Below are 13,441 nucleotides of genomic sequence, written 5' to 3'. Positions count from 1 at the left end.
AAGGCGAGGACAGATGAGACGACGTGATACATATGATATTTGACGTCATCTCCAAGCAATGGATAGTTTGATGGAGAGCAGTAAAATAAAAAACGAGAGTTAAAAGGGATTTAAGTAGAGGAGTGCGAGTTTGATAAAGGGGTGGTGAATGGAAGCGGTGGTGAGGAGGGAGGGGTAAAGGGGAAAGTGGGAGAAAGAGAAAGGGGCCTGGATAGTGTTGTGGTATGATTGCCACCTTCCATGTGGGAGACCTGAGTTGCCTGCATGAAAGGCACTACCTCCAGTAGGGGCCCTTAGGCAAGACCGCCTTACCCCACATGCCTACCTATCGCTTTGGATACAAGCGTCTGCTAAATGCATAAACATAAACACAGAAAGAAAGAAGATAGGGCCCGTCCACACCAGTGCCAAATTAAAACTTCGCTGTACAATGGGTAACAATATTCAAGGACCCCATGATCACAACCCCAGGATCAACATAATCTGGCAAAATACAGAATAAATTACAGTAATATAAATATACTCAATACTTCAATAACTAACTGTCATCAAGTGCATTTTGATGTGCAAATGTTCATCGAACTACAAATGCACTACTATGTCCTCTTGTTAAGAGGACTCACATATGATGTTATGAAAACGAAACACATCAGCATCAGTATAATCTGGCAAATTTGACCCACTACATTTTTTCACAAAAAAAAAAAAAAAGCATTACAAAAGAAGATGAAAAGGATGGAGAGGATTTAAGAGAAGTTATCATTGGCATTCTGACAAGAGTGGTGCCTGTTTCAGTGGAGCAGCTTCGTGGGTCGGTCGACTGTGCATCGCTTGGGTAAGAAGAGGGATCCCGCTACTTCCAACAGCGCTCCGCGGTCCGTAATATTCCAGTTTGTGACGAGAGCGGTTCGAGATGATGTTTGGAAGCGATCCAGAGATGCCGGGTCTGCCAGGAGCTGCATGTTCAATTCATGGAAGATTTTTCCAAAGAAGACAGAGAAGCTCGACAAAAGTTGTGGCCTAAGGTAAGGGATGCCAGAAGAATGGATATGTGCTAATCAATAACCAAAGAGTCGACCCTTCATAGACAGCTCTTTACTTGACTGCTTCTTATTCTGTCTCGCCTGTTGTTTCTCAAAGGTAAAATGCACCTTATCCTGATTGTAATAAGGACAAAAACTCTCATTCCTGCGCATCCTATAATTCTGCGTTCTACATTTAAACATTTCAGGTATATTATCTTTTATTTATTCAAAAGCTCGGGGGCTTCTTTTTTTTTTGTAAGGAGCAAAATGAGAACTGTGTTTTTTTTTTAACAAGAAACCCATTCTGTTGAAGATGATGTGAAATTTTGGAAGTTACAGTGGGGTGATTCCATTTTTGTTGGTCATGGGACATCCCATTCAGCTGGCATCATGGTTTTGTTTAATGGATTTCCGGGTAAAGTTATTGATCATATTAGTGACAAAAATGGGCATTGGTTTATTGGGATAACAGAAATTAATGATGAAAACTTTATCTTTGTGTGTGTCTATGGCTACAACGAAAGAGGAAAAAACAGGATATTGATTTCTGACATATGTAAACACATTATAGATAGTATGCATGCCTATTCAACCGATAGAACTATAGTCGGAGGGGATTTTAATTTTATGCCTGATCTTTAATTAGATAGAAATCCACCTCGAGCTAAATGTGACGACCTGGTTATTCAATTAATGAATAGTGCAAATTTGATTGATTGTTGGAGAGTTAAAAATCTGCGGACCTCAAGGTTTTCATGGTTTAATGCCTCCTGTAATGGGGCCAACTCTAGAACAGATTACTGGCTCATATCTGCTTCCTTGTTAAGTTATATTATTAAGTGTGATATGTCTGTTTCCCCTTTAACAGACCATTGCATTATATCTGTGTCTTTCTTATTTTTGAAAGATAATCCTGGACCCTCTATTATCTGGAAATCTAATAACACCCTTTTGGAGAATTCTGAATTCTGTAAAGTCATTAGACAACTGATTGTGGAGATTGATGCCTTGGAAATGTCACCTGTAAGCAGATGGGAATGGCTTAAATTCCAGATAAAAGAGTCAGCAATTTATGTAAGTAAAAAGTGTCTAAATTTAAAAAACAAAAACAACTTGACATTGTCACCAATATTAATAATCTCTGTGGAAATACTGACTTGTCAGCTGAAAAACGTGTTGAATTAGACCAATTACAGAATGAACTAGACACCCTCTACCTGGAAAAAGCCAAAGGAGCCTTTATACGCTCTCGAGTTCGCTGGCTTGAGGAAGGGGAGAAAAATACAACTTATTTTTTTAACCTTGAAAAATACAGACAGCTTAAAAAGAAAATGACTAAATTGAACATTAATGGGTCCATTTCTGAAGATGGAAGTCAAATTAATAAAGAAATACATAATTTCTATTGTAACCTATATAAATCTAACTATTCAGATACGGATTTTCAACATTTTTAAATCATATAAGAGAATTTAATGGAGTCATTGATGTGGATTTCAAACAATTTATGGAACAACAAATAAAGATTGAAGAATTAGATAAGACTATTTTGAAGATGTCCTCGGGGAAGTCGTCTGGCTTAGATGGATGAAACAAGGGATCATTACCTTAATTCCAAAACCTAATAAGGACATAACCTTTCTAGATAACTGGAGACCCATCACCTTGCTTTGTACTGATTACAAAATACTAGCTCACGTTTTTGCTGAACGGCTGAACAGAGGACTGAAAGATTTAATTGACGAATGTCAGTCAGCGTTTGTCAAAGGAAGAAACATTCACAATCACATAAGATTGGTTCTTGACATGCTAGATTATGGTGACTTTATTGACAAAGATTGCCTGATTTTGTTTCTAGATTTTTACAAGGCATTTGATACAGTTGAACATGTCTTTCTGTAAGATGCTTTAAAGTTTTTGGGTTTTGGAGAAAACTTTTGTAAATTAATTGAGATGTTTTACAGTGATATTTATAGCTCAGTTTCCCTAAATCCAGGACTCAGCTCTCGTTTTAAAATCCAGGCATTCGTCAGGGCTGCCCTATTTCCCCCAAATTGTTTATCCTCACTACTCAATTACTAGCTCTAAGAATTTGTAATAGTCCAGAGTTAGAAGGAATAAACATTTTTAATCATGAATTTAAGATCAGTCAGTTTGCTGATGATACAGCATTGTTTCTAAAAAACTATTCAATGATTGAAAGAGCCCTTAATATAATTTCAATATTCTCAAAGGCTTCCGGTTTGGGACTTAACATTAAAAAAATTTAAATTTTACCCATTCACAATTGCATGTATAAAAGCATTTCATCAATTAGGTTTGAGAATTAAGTTAAATATTTGGGAATAATAGTATCAAAAAATGTATTAAGGAGAGAAGATATCAACATTTCTGATCGTTTAATGGAAATCAAAAAACACCTTAGCTGTTGATTGACAAGAGATTTGACTATTTTTGGAAGAAATTTGTTAATTAAAGCAGACGGCATTTCCAAGGATATTTATCAGTGCCACTCTTTGTCTATATCACCTCAAAATATAAGGAAAATTAAATCTATTCTTTTTCAGTTTTTATGGAAAAATAAAATGCATTATATTAAAAGGTCACAACTTGTTAAAAAATATGAAATGGGTGTCATTAATGCATTGGACTTTGAAGCCATGGTTTGTGCATCTAGGACAAAATGGCTTAAAACTTTTATTCTGCAACAAAATTTAATGTGGTTCCATATTCCAAATTCTATCTAAGCAGTTGGGAGGAATTTAATTTTTGCCAAATGTGATTTCGAGATCAGTAAGATACCAGTTAAGCCCTCGAACTTCCATAAACAAACTCCTCACTTTTGGAAAATGATATTCCAACATAATGTTTCACCCCATGGATCCATTTTGTGGAATAATAGGGCAATTACTGTTGGCAGGAAGTCATTATTTTAGAAAGACGGGTATGGAAAAAGTGTTATTTTTGTTAAAGATATGTTAAAGTCTCATGGAGATCCTATGGACCTCCCATCTTTTATTAGGAAATTTAAAGTTGTTTGCTGTGATAAAGATTTTGAGAAGGTGTGTAAAGCGATCCCTTTAGCATTGATTCAATTAATCCAAAATGTTATTAGATACTCCAAAGTGACCTTTTCACTGCCCACACTAAACATGAATTAATATAACTTAGTTGACTCTAAATGTAATGATAAGATTATCAATGATGGAATGATACAAAAGATTTACTTTGATTATAATAGAGAGTCCTTCAAGAAGTATCCTACAGAAAATTGTAAAACCATGACTTTTGCTCACTCTAAGTTTCTTAAATGGCCCATATCACCCAAAGTGAAAGAGCCCCATTTCAAAATTATAAATAAAATATATCCTGTGCCCATGCTTCTTGAAAGAATATTTAAGTTTGTTGCTGATCCTTGTGTTTTTTGTAAATCAGCAGTTGAATCTCTCAAACATTTATTTTTTTCATGTCAATATTCACAAAGTTTTTGGACTGACATTGGGAATTGGATGAATCTTAAACTTAACATTCCTCTTTTTAATGCTGATGCCATTTTATTTTATGTGGATAACCTAAATCCAGCTTTCTTTGATTCTATAAATCTAAGCTAAATACCATATTCACTGCAATAAGTGGAGAGGAAGTAAGCCCTCTTTTTCCTGTTTTGTGAAGGAATTTAAAATGTATTATTCATCATTATGTCAAATAAAAAAATGGAAAACTGCAAGAATCATCTCAAAACAGATAGTTAAAAACCTTTTGTTCTAAGTCTGTAAGTCTGGTTTTGCTCCTTACTTTTCTTTTGTTGATTATTATTTTCCATCATCTATGCCCCCTGACTTGTTATCCTTCATGAGAGTTTGTATTCTTGAATCTCATTTATGTTTTTGTATTGTTTTGAACTTCTAATAAAGAAAGGAGAAAAGGTACAGAGAGTGAGGTGCAGGAAGCTGAAGCGAGGAATAGAAAGAAGGGAGCCCTTCATGTAGTGGTTAGATTTGAGGTTGAAGGGGGAGTTAAAAAAATTGGATCCATTAAAAATTACAAAAATAATCAGAGCACAAGTAGGAGAAGTTAAATACGCTAAAGTGTTAGGAAATGAAAACTTGCTAGTTGGGTGTAACACAGAAACACAAGTAGAAAAAGCTCGGAAAATAGTGAGTGTTGGAAAAATGAAAGTTACAAAAACAGTGACAGTTGGAGAGCAGAGAACTTTCAGATGTAAGAAAACATACTTATTAATATAATTAAATTTTCTTTTTTCATTGACCAAAACCAATGAGGTTCTTCAATTGTCAGGAATACGGGCATTTTGCTAGCAGGTGCAAAGGCAAAAGAAGGTGTGCAAGGTGTGGAGGGGATCATGAATATGGAAAGTGTGTGAAACCAAAATGCTATAGCTGTAGATGTACAATGAATTGAATTCCAGTTGGCTTGAATTGGACTATATTATTTAAGTGCCTTGAGATGACAATTGTTGTAATTTGGCGCTATATAAATAAAACTGAATTGAATTGAAAAAAATTGAGGAGAACATAGTGTAGCATACTGGGGATGTGAGGCTATGAAGAGAGAAGAGAGAAACAGAAAATGAGAGTGAATGAGAAAATATCATATGCTAAAGCTGCCAGGTGAGAGGGAAAAGAGAATGGCAGTGGTATGCAACAGAAAAGAGAGAAACAAGTGGTGACGGATACTGTGCAAGAAATTGAAAATTAATTTAAACAATTCATCTATAGTCAGCAGGAAAAAACAGACATATTGTGCATCCAGGAATCATGGTTAAAACCAAATTTAGCTTTTATTATTAAAGGATACATGGCAGTCAGAAGGGACAGGGAAGAAGGGATAGGAGCTGGGTTTGTCATGTTTGTAAAAGAGGGCATTCCTTACAGGGTTATTGATATTGGAGTTGAGATGGAGACTATTATAATAGAAATATGGATAGGGAAGAGAAAGTTGGCAATAATACATTTTTATAACCCATGCAGGAAGTTGGACATAAAGAAACAGGAAGAAATGGAAGGCAAGAGCAATGAAAACATAGTGTGGCATGGAGATTTTAATGCTCATAATACATTGTTGGGGAGTGAGAAGAATGACAGCAATGGGGAGATAGTGGAGGAATTGTTAGATGGGCAGAATCTGGTTTGTGTGAATGATGGGAGAGGGACAATGATATGTAAATACTGCGAAGGAGTCGGCTATAGACCTGACAATAGTGATCAATGTATTAGCACTACTGTGTGACTGGAATGTGTATCAAAAAGGGACCATAGTAAGTGATCACTACCCTATATATAATAAAATAAATATAGCGACAGTGCAGGACACGGATAGAGTAGGGGGAAGATGGTTCTTAGAAAAAGCTAATTGGATAGAGTTCTCAAAGGAAAGCGAAAAGAATCTCTCTCAGATTAGTGATAACATGGAGGTGGAAATGATGGCCAGGGACATAAAGCAGGGGATGATATCAGCAGCAAACAAATACCTAAAAGTTCAAGAAGAAACAAAAATAAGTTAGTACCATGGTGGGATAAAAAATGCAAACAAGCAGTAAAGAGTAGAAAAAAAAGCATTTAAGTTAGTTAGATACCATAGCAATGTTAGATACCATAACATTCAACATATGATTCAATATAAGCAAGCGCAAGCAATGGTAAAGAAAACAATAAGACAAGCAAAGAGATCGTATTGGGGGAAGTTCTGTGGATTGATTGGGAGCAAAACGAAGATAGGAGAGGGAATGTTGAGGAAAATGGGTGGGGATAGGAATGATTGGATTTATACTGTCCTGAGTTCTGGAGATGAAGTGGTTATAACTAATAAAGAAAAGGTGGAATGGTTAATGGTTAAAACCTTTGTTGCGGTGCACCAAAATTAAAATTTTCAAATAATTGAACTGAGGAGGGAAGAAATGGCAGGAAGAAAACTAGAGATGAAAACAGGGAGGTGTTAAAAAGAAAGGGTAGTAGAGAAAATGAATTAGATGTCCCATTTACAATTGGATAAATGAAAAGAGCAATAGAAAATACAAAGAGTGTGCCAGGCCAAGATGGGATATGTTGTACTATGATCAAACATTTAAGTGAGGGGGGATTAACAAAGATATTATCATAATTTAATAAAGTCTGGAAAGAGGGGAAAGTACCACGAAGTTGGAAGGAGGCTATTATGATGCCAGTTAGGAAGCCGGGGAAAGATCATAGTAAGACAATAAATTACAGGCCCAAAGCACTACCATCACATATAGGTAAGATAATGGAAAGAATGATAAATGAAAGTCTGATGTATTATATAGAAAAAATGGGATTAGTGATTAGATATCAGAGTGGGTTTAGAAGAGGTCGGAGGACTATGGATCCAGTAGTGTGCTTAGAAGATTATAAAAGAAAAGCACAAGTAAATAAAGACACGATGGCTGCAGTGTTTTTTGATGTTGAAAAGGCATATGACATGTTGTGGAGAGAGGGATTGCTAATTAAAATGTATCAAATGGGATACCAACAGGAATGGGAAGATCTTTGTTTGCAGATGATGGGTCATTATAGAAGAGGGTTGGCAACATAGATCACATAGTTAAGAAACTACAGGAAGGGATAGACCAAGTGAAGAAATGGGGAAAAGAGTGGGGTTTTAAATTTTCAGTGGAGAAAAGTAATGTTCTTCTCAAAAGAGAAAATCAGTGAAAATAACAAGTTTAACTTGTATGGAAAAACTTAGAAAGAGTAAGGAGCTTTCAGCAGCTTACTATTTTCATATTATTTAGTTATCTTTATACTGTGTGCCTTGTCTCTTTTGTGTGTTCTAAGCCATGAGCTCCTGAAAATTTTTTCATGATGCCTGTATAGTTACAATAAAGATTATTGATTCTTGATCATTTCGATTCTTGGGAATGATTTTGGATTCTCGATTAACATGGAGAGAACATGTGAAGGGAATAGTGCAGAAAAGCAAGGGTGTATTGCATGTTATGAGGTGTTTGGCTGGGTTAGAGTGGGGTGCTGATTTTACATTGTTAAAATATATATACATAGCATTAATAAGGTAGAATAATAATAATAATAGAATAGAATACGGAAGTGTGAGATATGGATTGGCAGCAAAATCAGTCCTCTCGCAAGTAGATACAATTCAAGCTAGAGCGTTAAGAATTTGTCGAGGAGCAATAAAACAGCACCAATATTATCCCTCTAGGTTGAAGCAGGAGAAATGCCATTATGGCTCAGAAGAAAACAGGACATAGTGATGAACATCCAGAAAAGAGAGTTCTGGAGATGTGCTGGGAAAAGGGGAAAGAGGAAAAATTAGTTTTGGGTGGGTCAGTGAGGGTTTGGCAGAACAATTAAAAATACAAGACATGATATTCAGCCCAACAGTTCTGTGGACAAAATACTAAAATGGATGTTTCAAGAAAAAAAATTAGACTTAAAAATGTGGAACATCAAGAAAAGAAATAAAACAGCGGACCTAGTACAGGAATTTTATAACTATATGGAGGAAAAATATAGAGATTATGTATATATATATATATATACACAGATGGGTCCAAAGAGCAGATAGAAGGAGAAACAGTAGCTGCAATGGTGGTTCCCATTTATAATAGCACAATTTCAAGAAGAACATCGGATCATTTAAGTATATATGCAGTGGAATTATGTGCAATATTGCTAGCAATAGAATGAATGGAGGATGTGAGGGATAGGAGAATAGTTATATGTAGCGATTCATTTTCATCACTCTTAAGTATTAAAAACGGAACAGCAAAAACACATCAGGAAATTTGAAATGAAATACAGTTAAAAACATCGTTAACAGTTAACGTAACAGGGGAGGGATATAGTGTTCATGTGGGTTCCAGCTCATGAAGGAATAAAATTAAATGAAAAAGCAAAGCTGCTAAGGAGGCAGTAAAGAAAGAGGAGGTGGAAATGAAAGTAAGATTATCAAAAACAGAAGAGAAAGGTTTAGTATAGAAAGAAATAAACAAACAGTGGAATCAATATTGGAAGAATCAGGAAAAAGGAAGACATATAAATTACAAAGTGTAGCAGGAGAGGGAAGGCGTTATAAACAGAACAGAACAAGTAATTATGAACAGGACAAGAATAGGACATAGTAAACTGAATAATACACTTAACATAATGGGGAAACATCCAACTGGGCAGTGTAGCTGCGGGGAGACGGAGACAGTGGAATGTGATGGTAGCATGTCCTAGGTATGGAAGGGAAAGGATGAAGATAGGGCTGCAGAATGCAGGAATAAGAGAATGTAATCTTAGAAACATAGTTGAATCTGGGAAATCTAAAGAAGGGAGGAAAATAATAATGAGATTCCTGGTGTCAACTGGGGTAATTAAAAGAATATAGGAAAAGAAGAATAACAAAGAAGTTAAGTCCAGTAGATGGTGGCATATGCAACATCAAGGATGCCAGCTGCCATTAAAAATCAAAGTTAAAAAAAAAAATAAAAAAATCTTTTTTTTTTTTTTATTTGACTTTTAAACAGCACTTTATTTTCAGTTGGTATAAAACAACACAAACAATTTACTTAATAAATGGATCAATCAATTTAAAAAGGATGCAAATTGTAGTTTTCCACCTGACACAAAAGCACCTCATGAGCCCACTGTTGTGCAAAAACATCCACATTCCCTGTGACCCTGTGGAAGCAAACTCCAGCCTCAGTCTGGCCTTTACGTTGTACTTCCACAGAGTCACAACATCAAGAGTCAACTCTCCCTGCAGTCTGTCTTTGCGAGTCAGGTAGATAGACATTTTTGCTTCTCCTATGAAAAAATGTAGGAGTTCACACTTTTCCTTTTCTGTTTTTTTATCTGATTCCACAAATAAAAGCTGAGGCAGTAAAAATAACACCGAATAGGTTAAAAACACGAGTTAAAACATTAAAAAAATCTTGCTAATCTCCTGCACCCAGTAAAAACATGAAAAATGTTTTCAGACAGACCACAGAAAGGGCACTCATTTAAAACACTGCGATTAAACAAAGATCAATAGGTGTTGCAATAGTCCCATGTAAAATTCTCCATTGGAGATCTCCAGTTCTCTTCTTCAGAGGAGGTTTATACAGTTCTCCACTGTGGGCTCAGCCCACCCAGCCTCTCAGTCCACCCACACTCCGCTCTATTGCACAAGCTCATTTTGTAGATGGTTTTTACACATTTTATGTACAGGGTCTTTTTATCTGCCTTGTGCAGGCTTAATTTTTCTCCATCACGGAATCTTAGTAGAGGACTGCTGAGCTCTGTGAATCCAGGGCTCAGGTGAATCTCTGGATAAAGACCTTTGGAGTAAGGTTCAGCCTCTCCTCTGCTGTATCTGAGGAGAAGGTCTCTCTCCTTCTCTGTCAGCCTCTACCTCCAGAGCTCCAGGCTCCTCTCCATCCCCAGAACAGAGCCCAGAGCTTGGCTGTCTGTAAGTGCGGGTCCTGCTGCATCTACCAGCTGACTCAGACAGCCCAGGCATGGTGTTGCAACACACGTCCAGTCTGGCACCACAGATTAGAGGCTCTTTAACAGCCAGTACAGAGTCACATTCCTCACTTCTTTTATTTTTAAACAGCGCCCAGGATTTAAAAGCACCCTGATAATCAAAAAAATCAAAATCAGTTAAAAACAGAGCAGCATCCAGCTGGCCACGTTCCTCCACACCAGATCTTCAGGTCCAGTCAGATATCTTTGAATAAACTGAAGCCTGAAGGTGGCTGTCCTGCTAGCCAGGTGGACCAGGCGAACCAGGCCCTGCCCCCCCTCATCTCTGGATAAAAACAACACAGACTGTGGTACCCAATGAAATTTATCCCAGAGGAAATTTACCTTGAATCTTGAATTGCTTGAATCCCAGCAATGAGACCTGATGTAGGGTCCAGATAGGCTAACCTGTGCCATAAAGAGGCCACCAGGTTATTTAAGACCAGCACCCTAAAGGACATTTGTGAGTGGAGCCACCTCCACTTAGCCAGTTTGTTATCTACTTTCTCATTGATATTATCCCAGTTTTTCATCTTGATGTTGTTGTTCCCTAGATAAATACCAAGATACTTTAACCCTCTTTTCCAGGTTAGGCTTTGTGGGAGAACAGGGAGGCCTTCACGCCACTCACCAACAGCCAGGGCCTCGCTCTTCCTAAAGTTCACCCTTGCAGCAGACACAACAGAAAACCTTTCAACTGTAGAGTCTAACATACACACATCCTGTTGGTCTTTGATAAAAACAACAACATCATCAGCATAAGCAGATAAAACAACACTGCTGTGAAAACCAGGTAAAAACAGGCCTTGAACAGGAGCAAAATCCTCTTGTGCAAAAAAAAATTTTAAACAAAAACTTTAACTGGATAAAAACATCAAACTATTAAATGTGGTTTGCTGAATATTAGATCTATCCTTTCAAAGTCTCTGTTAGTGAATGATTTGATTGGTGATCATCATATTGATATATTTTGTCTTACAGAAACCTGGCTGCAGCAGGAGGATAATGTTAGCATTAATGAATCAACTCCCTCTGACTATTTAAATGTTCACGTTCCTCGAACCACAGGCAGAGGAGGAGTGACAGCTATCTTCAGATCAGGGATACTAATTAGTCCTAGACCCAAGATTAGTTTTAGCTCTTTTGAATCTCTGATTCTCAGTTTTTCCCACCCAAAGTGTAAATCACAAAAACCTCTTGTGTTTGTTGTTGTATATCGTCCACCTGGCCCTTATTCTGAGTTTCTGTCTGAATTGTCAGAGTTTTTATCCCAGTTAGTGCCGAGTACAGATAAAGTCATTGTAGTGGGTGACTTTAATATTCATGTAGATTTTGAAAATGACAGCCTAAATATTAACTTTAATTCTATATTAGACTCTACTGGATTTTCTCAAAGTGTTCACACACCTACTCACTGCCTTAATCATACCCTTGATCTTGTGCTGACTTATGGCATTGAGAGTGAACAGTTAACAGTGTTCCTTCAGTTAGTCTCTTCTACCCAATCCCAACCAGACTGTTCAAGGAGGTTTTCCCCTTAACTGACACTTTCATATTGGATTTGATCAATCTGTCTTTGTTAACAGGATATGTACCTCAGACTTTTAAGGTTGCTGTAATTAAACCTTTACTTAAAACTTAAAAAACCTACTCTTGATTTAGAAGTGTTGGCTAATTATCAACCTATATCCAATCTCCCTTTTTTGTCTAAAGTTCTTGAATAAATAGTTGCAGTTCAACTTTGTGATCATTTACATAGAAATAATCTGTTTGAAGAGTTTCAGTCAGGATTCAGAGTGCATAATAGCACAGAAACAGCACTGGTGAAAGTTACCAATGATCTCCTCTTAGTCTCTGATAGCGGACTTATGTCTGTGCTTGTCCTATTAGATCTCAGTGCTGCATTTGATACGATCGATCACAGCATTCTGTTACAGAGACTTGAACATGTTATTGGGATTAAAGGAACTGCATTAGGCTGGTTTAAGTCATATTTATCTGATAGATTCCAGTTTGTTCTTGTAAATGAAGAATCTTCCTCACACATCGGAGTAAGTCTGGAGTTCCTCAGGGTTCTGTGCTTGGACCAATTATTTTTACTTTGTACATGCTTCCATTAGTTAACATTATTAGACAGCATGGCATAAATTTCCATTGTTATGCTGATGATACTCAACGCAGTCAAAAGCCTTTTCTTGATCTAATGAGATCAATCCAGTGTTTATGCCTAATGAACTGAAGACCTCCAAAACATCCCGAATGAGGTAGATATTATCTACCATAGACCTGCCGGGTACACAGTACGTCTGGTCCCGGTGGAGAGTCTGCTCCATGGCCCCTCTCAGCCTGTTGGCTAAGACTTATGACAATATTTTATAGTCCGTACAGAGGAGAGAGACAGGACGCCAGTTTTTTATGTCATGCAAGCAGACGGTTTTTGGCAAGAGTGTGACGACGGCTCTCCGACATGACAGTGGCAGTGACCCAGACACCAGGCTTTCCTCAAAGACATCTAGGATGTCGTGGGCTAAGATGTCCCATAAAGCCTTATAAAACTCTACGGTGAGGCCGTCGATGCCTGGAGCCCTTCGCCCCTGCATGCCCTGCAGCACAGCGTGCAGCTCCTGTGGAGTCAGTGGCCTGTCGAGCTGTGAGTTGACCTCTTCAGACAGCTGAGGAAGTCCACCACAGACCTCCTCTATCAGTTCTTCATCCTCTTTGTGTTCACTTCTGAACAGTGAGGTAAAGAACTCGACAGCCCTTTTCCTAATGAGACCCGGCTCTGTCAGCTCCTGTCCTGTCTCATAGAGCAGAGAGTGGATTTGTCTCTTCTCCAATGCAAAGAAGTAACTCGATGGAGCATCCATCTCCCTGATGTCTTGGACCCGGGACCGGACCAGTGCACCCTGTACTTTAGTGTCCAGC

The 13,441-nt window shown here is 37.5% G+C and overlaps 1 protein-coding gene across 1 annotated transcript in view; it reads left to right on the top strand.

Annotated features, from left to right (window-relative positions):
* tmem129 (transmembrane protein 129, E3 ubiquitin protein ligase) overlaps nucleotides 1–13,441 on the top strand; it is a 149,911-nt gene that overhangs the window by 128,259 nt on the left and 8,211 nt on the right. The gene's annotated exons all lie outside the window — the stretch shown is intronic.

The sequence above is a fragment of the Leuresthes tenuis genome, unplaced genomic scaffold (assembly GCF_036924035.1).
Source record: "Leuresthes tenuis unplaced genomic scaffold, fLeuTen1.0.hap1 SCAF_11, whole genome shotgun sequence".
NCBI classification, from domain to species: domain Eukaryota; kingdom Metazoa; phylum Chordata; class Actinopteri; order Atheriniformes; family Atherinopsidae; genus Leuresthes; species Leuresthes tenuis.
The sequence above is the reverse complement of the archived record's forward strand: the minus strand, read 5'-3'. Positions and strand labels throughout refer to the sequence as shown.